The sequence below is a fragment of the Pituophis catenifer genome, unplaced genomic scaffold (assembly GCF_029215685.1).
Source record: "Pituophis catenifer annectens isolate HBS135680 unplaced genomic scaffold, rPitCat1.0.hap2 SCAF_2, whole genome shotgun sequence".
Classification (NCBI taxonomy): Eukaryota; Metazoa; Chordata; class Lepidosauria; order Squamata; family Colubridae; genus Pituophis; species Pituophis catenifer.
In genome coordinates, this window is record NW_027256882.1 from 276,255,384 (window position 1) to 276,270,022 (window position 14,639).

Below are 14,639 nucleotides of genomic sequence, written 5' to 3' on the forward strand. Positions count from 1 at the left end.
CCAGTACAGCTCTGCAAGCAGTTAAAAGCCTGGTAGACCAGTACCTCTGCTAAACCCTAAAGAATTGTCACATGACCATCAAGCCATGCCCACAAAATAAGCCACGCCCACAGAACCGGTAGTAAAAAATGTTAGAACCCACCCCTGGTTCACTTCATTCTATTTATTTCATAGAACATAAACTAACAGGGTTGGGGGGACCTTGGAGGTCTTCTAGTCCAACCCCTTCTCAAGTAGGAGACCCTATGTCATTCAGAACAAACGGTTGCCCAATCTCCTCTTGAAAACCTCCAGTGATGGAGCACCCACAACTTCTGGAGGCAAATTGTTCTCACTGTAAGGAAATTTCTCTATATTTCTAGGTTGGATCTCTCTTTAATCTTCCACCCATTATTCCTTGCCCTACCTTCAGGTGCTTTGGCGAATAGACAAATGTATGTGCAAATCTCTTCTTAAAAATTCCCAGAGTTGGAAGTGTCATCTTCCATGTAGGTTGATTCTGGATTGATCCTTGAAAGATTTGTAGTTCAGTCTTGCTGTTCTTGCTCCCAAGAATTTGCAAAACTCTTTCCTGTCATTCTGAATGGCTAATTTACGTACTGTGACTTTTGCAGTGGTGTGACAGGTAGAACTAAGTACAGTAGGTGCTCTTCTCGTCCTGCATGTTCTCTGCATTTCTTGAATTTCTTGTTTGTTGTACTGCTCTGAATGGCACAAGGCCATTGTAATTTTTCCTTTTCTTTTTCAGAAAATTCCACAATGCGCTGACTTATTATGGATAAAAATAGAAGGAGGGAGGGCTATGCATGCTATTTTGCTCCTAAATTAAAGCCAGGTTATAAATCTAACAGGCAAATAATTAGGACATATGCTTATTTGCTGAATTAGCTGCATACTCACTTTCTATTTTAAAAGAAGGATCAGTATTAGATATTGTTTGAGCCTTCCTTCTTTCTCAATATAGTTCTTTTTTTTTTTAGAAGCCTGAAGTGATCCATTGCTTAGCTAATCATACATTAGCAGTGACTTTGAAAAATAGCCCTACATTTTATTCTAGATCATGATATTGATGCTGGCTGTTCCTCAGCTGATTTGATTGATCAGAACTTAGAGGATTTCGCCTAAAACAGCTTCCATTGTGATCGATGTGTCTGATTGTTACAACAAAAAGAACGGGTCACATCATCCTACAGACTAGTTGATTTATTGTGACATAATCTGTATCAGACTAGAAGCTAATTTTATCAGTTGAGCAGGATGCCGTCTTCGTGTGATCATCAAATATTTTTTTGCCTTAAAATGTACAGTATTTGTTATAATAATTATGTTATTTTAAAATGCTAATATATGAATGAACATCTTTGGAAAAACTAGCAGGAGAGCATATTCACAATAGTCTCCTTCAAGAATTATTTTTTTCCAACTGGAAAGTTTTGAACCACCTCCAGGGATTGATTCAAGAAATGCCCATGCTCCAGAAGGAACTACTTTCTTTGTTAAAATTCTTTTGAAGGCATCACCATTTTATTTATTTTTATGAAATATATGTATGATTACAGCATAGGTCATGTGAATAAGCTATGGAGAAGATAATATAGACCAGTGATAGCTAACCTTTTTGCCATCGCGTGCCAGGAGTGGGAGGAGTGCGGGGGGGAGGTCACACGTGTGTGCCAACACCCATAATTCTGTGCCCCACCCCACGCATGTGCGCATGACCCCCCCCTCCCCCCGCTTCTGGCACACAATGGCCCGGTGGGCCCATTTTTCTCTCTCCCCAGGCTCCAAAGCCTTTCTAGGAGTCTGGGGAGGGCAAAAACAGCCTTTCCCACCCCCCCCGGAGGCCCCCCGGAGGCCCTCCAGAGGCCGAAAATGGCCCGTTTGCCAACTTCCGGTGGGACCAGAAGGCCCATTTTTTGCTCTCCCCTGGCTCCAGAGCCTTTCTAGGAACCTGGGGAGGGCGAAAACGGCATTCCCCACCCCCCCGGAGGCCCTCCAGAGGCCGAAAATGGCCCATTTGCCAACTTCCTCTGGGACTCACCTGTTGGCAAATGGGCCATTTCCAGCCTCTGGAGGGCCTCCAGTGGGGTGGGGAATGCCATTTTCGCCCTCCCCAGACTCTTAGAAAGGCTCTGGAGCCTGGAGAGAGAGAAAAACGGGCCTTCCCCACCACCACCACCGAGGGTCTCCAGAGGCAGGAAACAGCCTGTTTCCCTACTTCTGGTGAGCCCAGAAGGCATGCCCACTGATATGGCTACGCGTGCCACCTGTGGCATGCATGCCATAGGTTCGCCATCATGGATATAGACTATAGGCTCTCTCCCAAAGGGGCATGAATATAGGCCAACCACAGATTTCTTTATTGCCACACATCATATCTATCATAGACAAAGGCAAGATGGCAAACATCAGATTCTCTGTATCATTCAGTGTCAGTAATCCTTGCCTTCCAGCCTTAATTTTTGCTTAGGCTCACTTGATTTTTTTTCTTTTAATGGTTCACCAAACATTATTAGACAATGGGAGTCAGAGTGACCCAAATCCAATGCTTTGATTTGAAATATTATCAATTCCTCCCTTCCCCAAAAAAGGCAAAGGGAAGCAATGATAACAGACGACAATAAAAAGTAGTTTACTAGGGTTGGCACGGAATAAGCCCATTCAAATTCCTTCTTGATGAAATGGCAGTTTTATGACTCCACAACTGCCATTTTATATGAGCACTCACATTGTGCTCTCAAAGTCTAAATGTGGCCATCAGGTACCGTATATAAAGGCCTCTTGGTGTCCTCTGGTTTGTTGAGAATGACATAACCCACATACCAAGACTGAGCTTGCCATTTGTGAACATAGGTCCAGGCTAGGCTTTCTGGCTACGGTTAAAATAAAAATCCTAGTAGCTGGTAATGTCAGCCGTACTAGATCAGGTAGTATGGGAACTGGAGATAGAATCCAGAAATTAGGTTCACAGAAGAGCTGCTGGATGGATTCTCATTATTTTTGCTAGCAAAGTATTACAGTTTCTGGCAATTAGCAAATTCCCACCAGGCCCATTTTAAACCTTTTGACTGGAACCTCATTCTGGCCAAGTAAGCTAAATCTATACTCCTAACCTATATAGCAGAGGTGTCAAACTCAAGACCCAGGGGCCGGATCCGACCCACAGGGTGCTTAGATCTGGCCTGCGGATCTGGAAACAACAAAGGACTGGCCCATGTTGCCTCTGCCAACAGAAACTGAGCTCAGGAGGGCCGCACGCAGGTTGCAGGAGGCTGTAGCAGCCGAAAACGGAGCTCGGGAGCCCGTTTTTGCTGGCAGAGCGCTCAGGCCACCACAGGCACCACCAACACGAGTGACGTCAAATTGGCCATGCTCACCCTGGCCACACCCACTCCAGCCCCTCGAGGTCAAACACAATCCCGATGTGGCCCTCAATGAAATCAAGTGTCAAGTTTCCGAAAGATGCCCTAATTAATTCATGAGCCATGATCCAAACTTCAAAGGAAATATAGTGATTAGGAGCACCATTCCGGCAATACTCGGATGCAGTCAGGACTGACCCCACATAGATTTACGTTCCCCTATGACCCTGTCTCTCCCCTCCCCCCTGGCCATGTCATAAATCACATTCTCCAATTAACCACTTTGGCTGGCTGTGAAACCTAACACCCTCCTTCTGATTGCGATCAGAAAAATGTATGGAATTCACTTCAGTTCTCCCTCCCTCCTGCTCATGGCAACTTGAAAGCTTTGCAAGTTGACATTGAGCTTGACACCCCTGCTATACCGTATCATTGGATAGGGTGGGATCTCAAGAAAGAGCTATACATCTCTTTGAATTTAATGCAGACATTTTCAATGAGAATCCATAAAGACTACTGTAACTTTCATTAAAAAGCAAAGGTTTCACTGAAACAAAGTAAACCGTGCTTGACTATATGGCGATGTCCATCTTGACAGCAATATGGAAATGGATCATATATTTTTCTTTCATTGCTAGAAGTTCCCACAGAAAAATCAGTCAGGCATTTAGTTGCAAAACACCCTTCCTAAAAATGTATAAACAATCATCCTTCACTTCATTTAATGTTAGTGGTATTCAGAAGTCAAATTTTCCTCAAGATAAATATTCAATTGTGCCTTGAACTTGAAAAGGATTGTGGTTATTTCTCTGTAATTATTATTTATAGCATTATGAGAACAAGCATAGTTTCACCCTTCGCTGGCATGGCTCTCTCCTCTTGTGACTCAAAATCTGAAAGCTCTATTTCCCTGTTGGATTAAACACATTTTTGTATGTTGTCTGAAGCTTAAACTGAGATCTTACCTATTGTTAGTTAAATGCTATTCCCAAAAATGTAGCATGGTGTTGCCTTGTTTCATAGTTATAATTAACTATTGTTTGCCTAGGTTGGTACCTTTAAGCAGGACATGGTTAATTAAGGCAGTCTTGGTTGGATTTTGATAATGTATTTGCATGGAAAACAAATTACAAATGTGATGCCTTTAAATCATGGGTGCCAAAGTCTTAGTGTAACATTGCCGTCACGTGATGTTTTGTGATGTTTTTCCCCTTTGCGGAGTGGTGTGGCCTGGGGTGGGCTTGGCCTGCATGTCATGTGACGCAGCCAGCCAGTGGGCTGCCAGTTTGACACCCTTGCTTTAGATAAATAGCAAGAGAGAGAGGGAGGGAGGGAGGGAGGGAGGGGGAGAGAGAGAAAGAGGGAGAGGGGGAGGGAGAGAGGAAGAGGGAGAGAGAGCATATGAACAAACACACTACATTTTGGCTTGGTGTCTTTGTCTGGCACTTGATTCCTATCAATAAAGAACAGAAATGGAATCTCCCAAAATTTTCACAGCTGACCCAGAGATATGGTCCATTTGACCTCATTTTGCAATGCTTCTTGACGCCTCAGGAATTATTTCATTTTTACTTTTTAATCACCAGAATTGAAGCACAGGTTCTATTTCTCATGTGCCAGGTTTAAGTAGCTAGCCACCAAGTAAGATACCTCTGGAAGATGGATGGTACAGCAGGAAGCAGGTGTTGCTTTCCCAAAGCAAGAGGCAGGGCTAGAATGCAAAGACCTTGAAGGCTTCCGAGGAAGGAATTTGAGATCTCCAACTTCTACCCAATGGACTTAAGAGTAGGTGGGCTATTTACTCCAACACCAACTGATAGATTTCATTGGGTATGGACAGAATATGCTAAAGGCCATGCAGTTATCTAGATGAGGGTCAAATAATTCTCTAAGGAATTCCCTCTTTACAATAAAACGAGACTTTAGCTTAGGAAAAAGTTGTATCTGTTCCTATTGCTGAAGATGGCCCCAGTTTATCTCAAACCCAACTGGACAGAAGTTTTTGACATTTGGTTGAAAACTTCTTAAGATACACACACACACACATGTATATTAATAAGAGTCCATTTTTAATACATAGCAGAAAAAAGTCTTCTTTTTTCTATCATGAAGGTGTTGAGAACAAAGGAAAAAGAACATTTTGCTCTTGTTCCCAAATGTTTATTAACCTTACTTTATTAATTTATATCACCCTTTCTGCTCAAAACAAAACTTAACGAGGACCAAAATAAGCATTTAAAAATGGTTAGGTGGGTGAACAGTCATATTATTTGTCCATCATGTTTCACAAATAATGATTGAATATGACAAGTGTAACAAGTCCGAAGTTTTAAGGATAAAAAAAAAAAAGAATTTAAAGAATTTTTAGCCTGATTAAGGCACCAGGCTAGAAACTAGAAGATCCTGAGTTCAAGTCCTAAGACAGGACTTGAATTTAACCATGTCTTAGCCATGACTAAGCTTTGAGCAAATTACTGTGCTCATTTTATAGGATTATTGTTGCTGTGGGGAAAATAGGTGGGAGGAAGGCGTACTGAAGGTTTGCCAAATTGAGTTACTTGTAAAACTAATGAAGGTGGAATACAAATAAATAAATGTTGGTTTGCTTAAGGCAATTAAGTAACGCTTTACAAACTCTCTTCCAGAGCATTCTCCATGGATTCGCAGACAACCTGTGGTCTGTTCCTGACAACTCACTACATCCCATTAAAGGGACATTAGAGACAACACACCATGTTGGAATGAAGACACCACACAGGATGTGGTATATGATTAAGGAACAAAGCAGAGAACATGTGAAAGAAGCACTTTAAAGGTTCCCGACATCAGTACCTGTAACAGGAATCCAAAATCGGCCTCAGTTCTTTTCGAATTATTCAGAAGTAGTAGTTTTCAGTTCAGTTTGGGGATGAACAGCTTTAAGAACTGTTTTAAAGAAAACAGTAATTCTGATCCATGATGGTATTCATCCTTTACGAATGATTGCTCCATCTACTTAGAGCAGTAATTATTTACAAAGCATGTGTATGTATGTGTATATATACGTGTGTGTACAGTATAAAATATTAATCTATTTTAGGTCTATTATTAAACTTGCATTAATCTTCATAGCTTAATATTGTAAGCGGATATTTGCATCTCCCCAGTTCTACGCAATGAATGCAGTCTTGAACATAAACAAAAATTTTGCAAACAGATAGGTAATACAAGCTTTCCCAGACCTGCTGTTTGCATGCGAGTTGGATTCATAAATGCAAACAACTTCCCCCACCCCCCAAAAAAACAGATTTTTATATCATCCCAGGAAAATTACACCAAGGGTCATCACTTCATTGTTATTCTTTCCGCTAGCAGGTTGCACTGATCTGGGAGCACATTTCTTTCAATCGCCACCGCATTGTCTGGCTGCAATGTTAGCATTTCTTCTGGAGTGATGGTTAGACGGTTTCTCATTGGCAGCGGCAAATTTTTATGTCTGGGAGATTAGCTGGCTGGAGGGAATGCTGGATAGTTGGGGAAGAGCTCTCAGGAAGGAAAAGCATGAGACTGTTTCAGAGGATTTGGGGAATAAAGCCAGTGGCTGCATAAAAGAAGTAGGCAAAGACTGGATTGGTGGGTTTTGTTTTGTTTTTTGGTGCCTTCAAGTCACTGTTGACACTTGGCAACTGTCTAGATCAGGGGTGTCAAACAGTGTCATGTGACATATTGGGACTTTTTTCCCTTTCGCTAAACCAGGCATGGGCGTGGCCAGCGCATGACGCATCCGGCCCGCAAGCTGGGAGTTTGACAGCCCTGGTCTACATTAATCCCTGTAGTTTTTTTGGCAAGAATTCAGAAGTGGCTTGTCTCCTTCTGAAAGTGACTGGCCCAAGGTCACCCACCTGGCTTTGTGCCTAAGGCAGAAGTAGAACTCATGGTCCACTATGCCTCAGAAAATTATACTTTATATATGGGTCATAGTTCCTTGGTTTATTTTAAAACCATGGTTAAAACATGATGGCACCATGTTATCACAAAGCTCACAAAATAGTGAGACAAAATTTATGTTTGCAGATGCTACACTGATTCAGAATGTCCTATTTATTTTTGGAATGAGTATCTGCTTTGTGTCTTTCAAGATTAAGCCAAATAATTCATTCATTTTCTTTGTAATCGCATCTTCCTTTAGTACATCTTTAACTTCCTTGTTATCCAACAGTCTGTCTGCCTCCTTTTCTGATTTCCAGTTCATAATATTTTTAAAGAATGGAGTCCTTCATCTTAATTATTATGGTACTCTAATGATTCTTGAATGTGAGTACATTTTCCCTCTTTTATTTTGCCAACTTCCTGTCTTTTTATATTTTCATTTGGACAATCATCCATTATTTTAGGATTATGCCTCCAGCAGATACTAAGTTTACTGTAGATTGAAGATTAATTTCTCTTGTATGCCTTAAAAGATGTGACAGAAAAGTTTCTGAGATCTTGCTGATGATTTTGTGACATATTTTACTGCCAAAGATGATAAGTTTTATTAACTACTAAAAGCTAGTACGTTTGCTAAGGGTGTATCTCTCAAAACAGTACACTTAGCAGTCCAAAGAGTATTTCCAAAGTTAACAGGTGGTATCAATGAATTCATCAAATGTGGATGGAAAAGAAATCATTTTAAAGGAGAAAAACATGCTGTTATTTCCCATATTTATATAAGTATGATTGAATATTATACAATTTCTGTGGGCTGTATGATGTAATCCTTGGAATATTTATTTGGAACTAAATCCTACTATATTCAGCAGTTCTTAGCCAACTATCAAGCAGATGTAGGATTAAGCCTAATAATATCATATTAAGCCTATTAATATACAGCTTCAAATCTCTCCTACATCACTTTTTTCTTCTTCTTTTTTTCATAGACTGTTTCAACACCTTTTATCATTCTTAGTCTCAGAAGAAGGCAATGGCAATACTTCCGCATTACTTACAAGAAAAATGTATAGATCTTTCCCTGCTGAACTTGTCTTGAGGCTTTATCTTTTGAGAAAAATCCTATTAAAATTGTCTTTTCTTGAAAGGAACATACTTATGCTATTTAGCCTCCAGCTTGGGTTCTTGAATACTAAATGCCTACTAAATATGTCTTACCCCTCCCTCCTCTTCCTGCTAAGGGATGTATGTGCTAGGCAAATAAGGACTATTGTGAATCCTTTAATAATCTATGAGGCCCAATATTTCTCCAGATCTAAAGAATGCTGTCACAAAATTGTACAAATCTGCTTGAAGATCCATAAAGGTGCCCTTGAGCAGAACTTGGCTCCTGGTGAATGCATCCATGCAGCTTTCTTAGCAATGTTATGGAAGTGATTTGCCATTGACCGCTTCTGGGATATTTTTTTTTTTCAATTTCCCAGTTTAGCCAACAGTCCCAGAATCCTTTGTTGGTACCCCATCCAAATATGAACCAGGGCTGTTCTGGCAGAAAGGGCTGCCATCTGCTGAAGTTAAATTAATCTAGAAAATTCATAAAGTTGCACTGCCAAGAGCAGCATTTTTTATTCATTCAGAAGAGATACTTCAGGTACCTAGGACAACTTCTCTGCGAAGTAGCTTCTTCATTGTATCTGAATGATGAAGGGAACCTGAGGGAATCTGAAGTCCCCCTTGTTAAGGTTTCAAGAAGTTATAGCAGATTACAGAAAAGAAGTGCTTAAAAACTGGGATCTCATAACTAGATATAATTCAACCAAAATTATTGAAGCTCTGTTACTCAGTGGCCTCTGTGGGATTTTGATGCTTTTCACTAGAATGTTAAAAGGCAGCATTGTAGCATTACGTTGCAAGTTTGCATGCCCAATGTCACAGCGTAGGCAGAAAAAGGGCAGAGCTTGTACCACAATTTCATAATGATGCTTTGGTCAGTCTGACCCACTTGGATCCCATGGATGTTGTGGTTCTCATTTACATTTGAAGATATTATACATGTAAACTAATGAAATATTTGACAGGCAACTCTGTGACAGTGATCATGTTTGGCAACAATGAAATAACCTCAGTTTCTGAAAGCACTCAACTCCGTTGATAATCTCCAACTAATAAAAGAATAGCATCATTAGACTGAAAAATAAATTCAGAGCCTATCAATGGAATTTGTCAGATTTTACAACTATGCCCTTTCTACCAAGAGAATGGCTAACTCTCTACTTCTAAGACGACAAGTTTCCTGTTTTTTAAAATATAAAATAGGTGCATTAAGTTGGAGGCACCTCCTTTACCAACCCACCCAACATAAAATAAAGTTTAAAAAGGGCTCCTTCCAGGTGTAGGAAGTTAGCACCCACCCCTCTCCTAGGAAAATGAGATATTTTAGGAAATATTAAAAGGGCAGAATATTTCCCCTAAAAGGGAGACAGAAAGTCACACACACACCCCTCCACCTTTGTCAATGGGCCATTAAGGCCTGGGCCAGACTATTCTACATAACAAAGATCTACATAACAAAGAACGGGCCTGGTAGCTCAGCAGACTAAAAGCATTGTGATTAACACCAGCTGTCTGCAATTACTGTAAGTTCGAATCTCACCAGACTCAAGGTTGACTCAGCCTTCCATCCTTTCTAAAGTAGGTTAAATGAGGACCCAGTTCGTGGGGGCAATAAGCTGACTCTGTATAAATATACAGAAGTATGAAGGCTATTGCTTAACGCATTGTAAGACGCCCTGAGTCTCTGGAGAAGGGCAGCATATAAATCAAAAAAAAATTTTTTTTAAAAAAAGATCTACCTCCTTCAGGCACAACCATAGTAGGAATTGCCCAAATCCCTTTCATTACATCATCACCCAGCAAGAGTCAACCAAGCCTGGTACTCAAAAGACAACCTACAAAGTTACACCTGCATGGCCCCATGAGAGTCTGACAACCAATCAGAACACAAGATCAAATTCAAAACCCAACAGAAGGATAAAACCCAGGCAATCTCAGCATCTCTGCCCTTTTTGCCCAGGATCTCAAGCCATGTGATCCTGTTCATCAATAAACCTTCTTTCCAAGCAACTTCTATGAATCCAGTGTCTTTTTCCCCACTTGGAACTGAACCCAGATGGACATTTCTTCCAACAGAGGGAAGTCACTGTTAAACCCCTTGCCATCCTTGGAAACTCTGAACAAGTTTTTGTTTTGTTTTTTTTAAGTCCTTGGATACTAAAAGACCTGTGTACTATATCTTAAATCAACTTTTTCCAACCTATCCTCTTCTAAATCCATTTTTTTCAAACTTGGCACATTTCAGATGTGTGGACTTTTAACTCCCAGAATTTTTCCAGAACTTTAAAAACAGTGCTCTAAATTTACTGGACTTCAATTCTCATAATTCTGCCATCCATGTCAGTTACAAATGCACCCATAATAAGCAAGTAAGTTCCAGAACAAAGTTTGAACACATTACCAAATGGGTAAGTTATTAAATACTGCTTATCTGTTTGTAAAGTGCAACAGTCAATTATTTAGCAACTGATGGTACTGAGAATGAGTCCCACCGATTGTCTTTCTCTTTGATCTATTGCTCCACTATAATCTAGTCCAATTCAAGGTCTTTTAGTTGAGCAAAATGTCTTAAAATAAATGTTCTAAAAACATAGGGACGTTACAAATTTCAGCTCCTTTAGTTATAATGATGCACTGTCACAGATATAATTTTGATGGCTGCTAACTATAATTCCCAATAAGGTTACGATGAGTCTTCTTTTTCTAAAATTCACATAATAGCATTTATTCCTGTGGGAGAAAATGTATTGATTACACAATCAAGATCCTGGGTAATCTTACTTTGAATTACAGATTGCAAGATCCAAAATACTATGGATGATGGTCCATAGGATGATGGTCTTGTATTGTTTTTAAAATGAAAGTGTTTTTTTTTCTAAAAGTAGCACTTTGGCTCACTATTCAGAGAGAAAAATTTTAAAAATCCCACAATTTCCACTTTAAGATGAGTAGTTATTAAAAGTTTGGACCTCAGAGACCGAAATTTAAATTATGGTATTTACTCAGTAACATTGGGCTAATAAATCTAAGTCACACCATCCCATCCTACAGGGGTATTGTGGAAATAAAATTAAGAGAGATCCCTTGCCAGTCTCCTTGAGCTCTCTGAGAAAAAGCAGAATATATAATAATGATGATGTAAATCTTTAAGCATAAAATGTGTACAGTGATCTAAACTGACCTTAATAGATTTCAAAAGATTTTCAGATACGTTAAAATTATTAAAAATAATTTTAGCTGTTGAAGGATGTACAAATAAGCTATTTCTGTTGCCTGTAAATACAAATATTTTTACTCCTATTTTATTAAATGGGGAAAACACTATGAAAAGGGCATATGACTTTGCTAGAATCAATATTTATCCTTTATATTCTTGTATTTTATATAATGTATTATTACTGCACTATCATGTAGATTCAAAAAACCTAAAGTGTATTCTTTCTCATATTACTGCTTATATATGTATTTCATATATAGGTGCTTTAAATATTATTGTGTACTAAATAGAGCAAGAAATAAAATTTCCTGTATTTATTGGCTTTTTATCTTAGTGGATCATTTGCAGTTTCTTCCTCAGTGCATATTTACCAAATTTATTTAATCATAAATGAATCTAAAATGAATCTTACTTTGCACCAATAAATATCTTTTAACTTCAACATCTGCACATTTTCTATGAATTACAATGAGTTAACATCAATCTATGTACATTTCCTTTCCTCTGCATAATTGTATTTAACCTTTATGTATGGCAGTATTTCAGTGATGCTTCAAAATCTGTAAGACGTAAACGTGTACAAACTAAAAAATATTTATTTTATACCATAAACTTTAAATTAAATAGCTTCTCACATGAGGCCCTGGTTCAGTTATTACGCACTAATTAGGAGCAACTCAATATTTACCTGCCAGCAATTTTATATCTTAATTTTTTGAAGTTCAGTAATGGACACTTTGAATTTGCTTTAACGAGTACAAAGCGTTGCCAATCAGAACCATCTCTTAAACAGCCTCCTGGGACTATTGAGTGTATAGCACATTTAGTTTAGTTTAGTTTAGTGTATAGCACTTATTTTCTTTAATTTATCAAATTTCTGGATAAACATTCATCAACTATCTTTCTGCAGTAAGTAGAAAGCATATAGTATAAAGAAAATATTGCTCATAAGTAAGACAATTTGACTTATTTGTATTATATTGTAATACAGGTTATTGGATTATCCAGTTAGCATACCTTTGCCAAGGTCCTGTAGGAGGAGAGCGTACTGTGGTAGCCAAAAATCAGAAAGGGTTTGTTACCAACAAATGTCAAAGCATTTCAGTCTTGAAGAAAATTCTATTGCAGATCCCAAAGGGACTATTTGGGGGGAGGGGGGGGAAAGCTGCATGGTTGAAAGATTGCAGAATCATCAAAGGGGTTTTGGGCTATCTCAAAAGATCTAAAGTACAAACACAACCAGGTTTTAACCCATTTCAGGTACTTGCAGCCCATCTCATTTGTAATCAACATAACCAGTAACCCTTTCTCCTCCCCCTGACTAATTGAAATCCTAGATCATTCTGTGCATCCTAGTCTGTGCATCTGTTGATGTACAAGCCTTTTAAGAAAATTTGCTAGGCTGAAAAGGAAAATAAGTCTTGATAGTACAGAGCCTTGGTAGTACAGTGGTCTAAGCACCCTGTTATTAACACAGCTGCCTGCAATTACTGCTGGTTCGAATCTCTCCAAGGCTCAAGGTTGACTCAGCCTTCCATCCTTTCTAAGGTAGGTGAAATGAGGACCCAGTTTATGGAGGCAATAAGCTGACTTTGTATAAATATACAAAAGTATGAAGGCTACTGCTTAACGCATTGTAAGCCGCCCTGAGTCTCCGGAGAAGGGCAGCATATAAATCAAATTTTTTAAAAAAAGTCTCTGAAATGATGAAAGAAGTGATTTTAGTGATGCAATGGATAGGGTGGGGATTCAGTGGGAAAACAAATACATTGCACATATAAATACTAGTTAACTGCATTTCTCAACTCCAAGTACACCAGCAGAAAATCTTCTCTGAAATCCTAAAGGGCCACTGGTCAATCAGCATAAACTAAGAATGCTGGATTAGATACACCCATGGCCAGATTCAATATAAACCAGTTTCCTTCATTGAAAATTGGCATTGTGTGTGTCCTGTGTGACTTGGGAATTTAAAAGATCCGAATGTTTTTTATAATGATTTTAAATGCATTGTGAGCCTGAGTCTTCAGAGAGGGGCAGCATACAAATTGAATTAATAAATAAATAATAAATTTATATGCGTACACAATACTAATAAAAATACAGCAAATCTAAAAACGTGCCTGAGGTTGGTTTTTTTTTTTTTTATGGCTTCTTGAAGAGCTAAGTGCTTCTGGATTCCTCTATGCTCCCAGAATCTCCCAGGATATGTTCCAATTCAATGTCTCTATCATTTAAATAGCCTTCTCAACAAGAGAGTTCATTTGTCATTTAAAAAGCAACTTATGTTTGAATGGAACCTCCTATATGGAGTTTGGTAGTTCCACATAGGAGTGCAAATATTAAAAGAGGGTTGGAAATGGATTTTAATTGACAAAAGCAAACAAGTTTTCATCTTGGGGATAGTCTAGTTTTTTGGATATTTCGCAATCAACTACCTTGGGAAGAATATATTCCGCCGTGCCCTTAAAACCCACTTTTTCCAGCAAGCTGGCTTAGGAAGAAATTTTTTAAAATTTTTAAATGTTTAATTGGTTTGTGGTTTTTTAAATTTTGGGCCAAATTTATATAGATTTTAATTGTTTTTAATATTTGTATTTCATGTTTTTAATTCTGGCTGTGCACCGCCCTGAGTCCTCAGGGAGAAGGGCGGTATATAAATTGAAAAAAAAAATAAAATAAAATAAATAAATATTAAGGCTATGCATTTCATTAGTACATAAATATGAGTCCGGCCAACAGACACACAGACTCAAAGATGAGTCTTGCGGAATTAAGACCGCACTCCATGCAGTTTCTTCCCTGAAAACCGTTGGGAGTTGCAGTTCACTACGATTAAAACGGGCTTGAAGGTATGGAAAGCCGAACGACGCGCTAAAAGAGCGGCGCAACACTCCCGCTTGCGCACAAAAGTCGCGGAGAGAGAGGGGGGGGGAAGCTCTTTCCTTCCCCGATTGGTCAAACGTCCGCACAGGCGCAGAAGGCAAAATGACAGTCTGCGGACGAGTAGGAACGGGACGTTCCGATGGGAGGGGAGG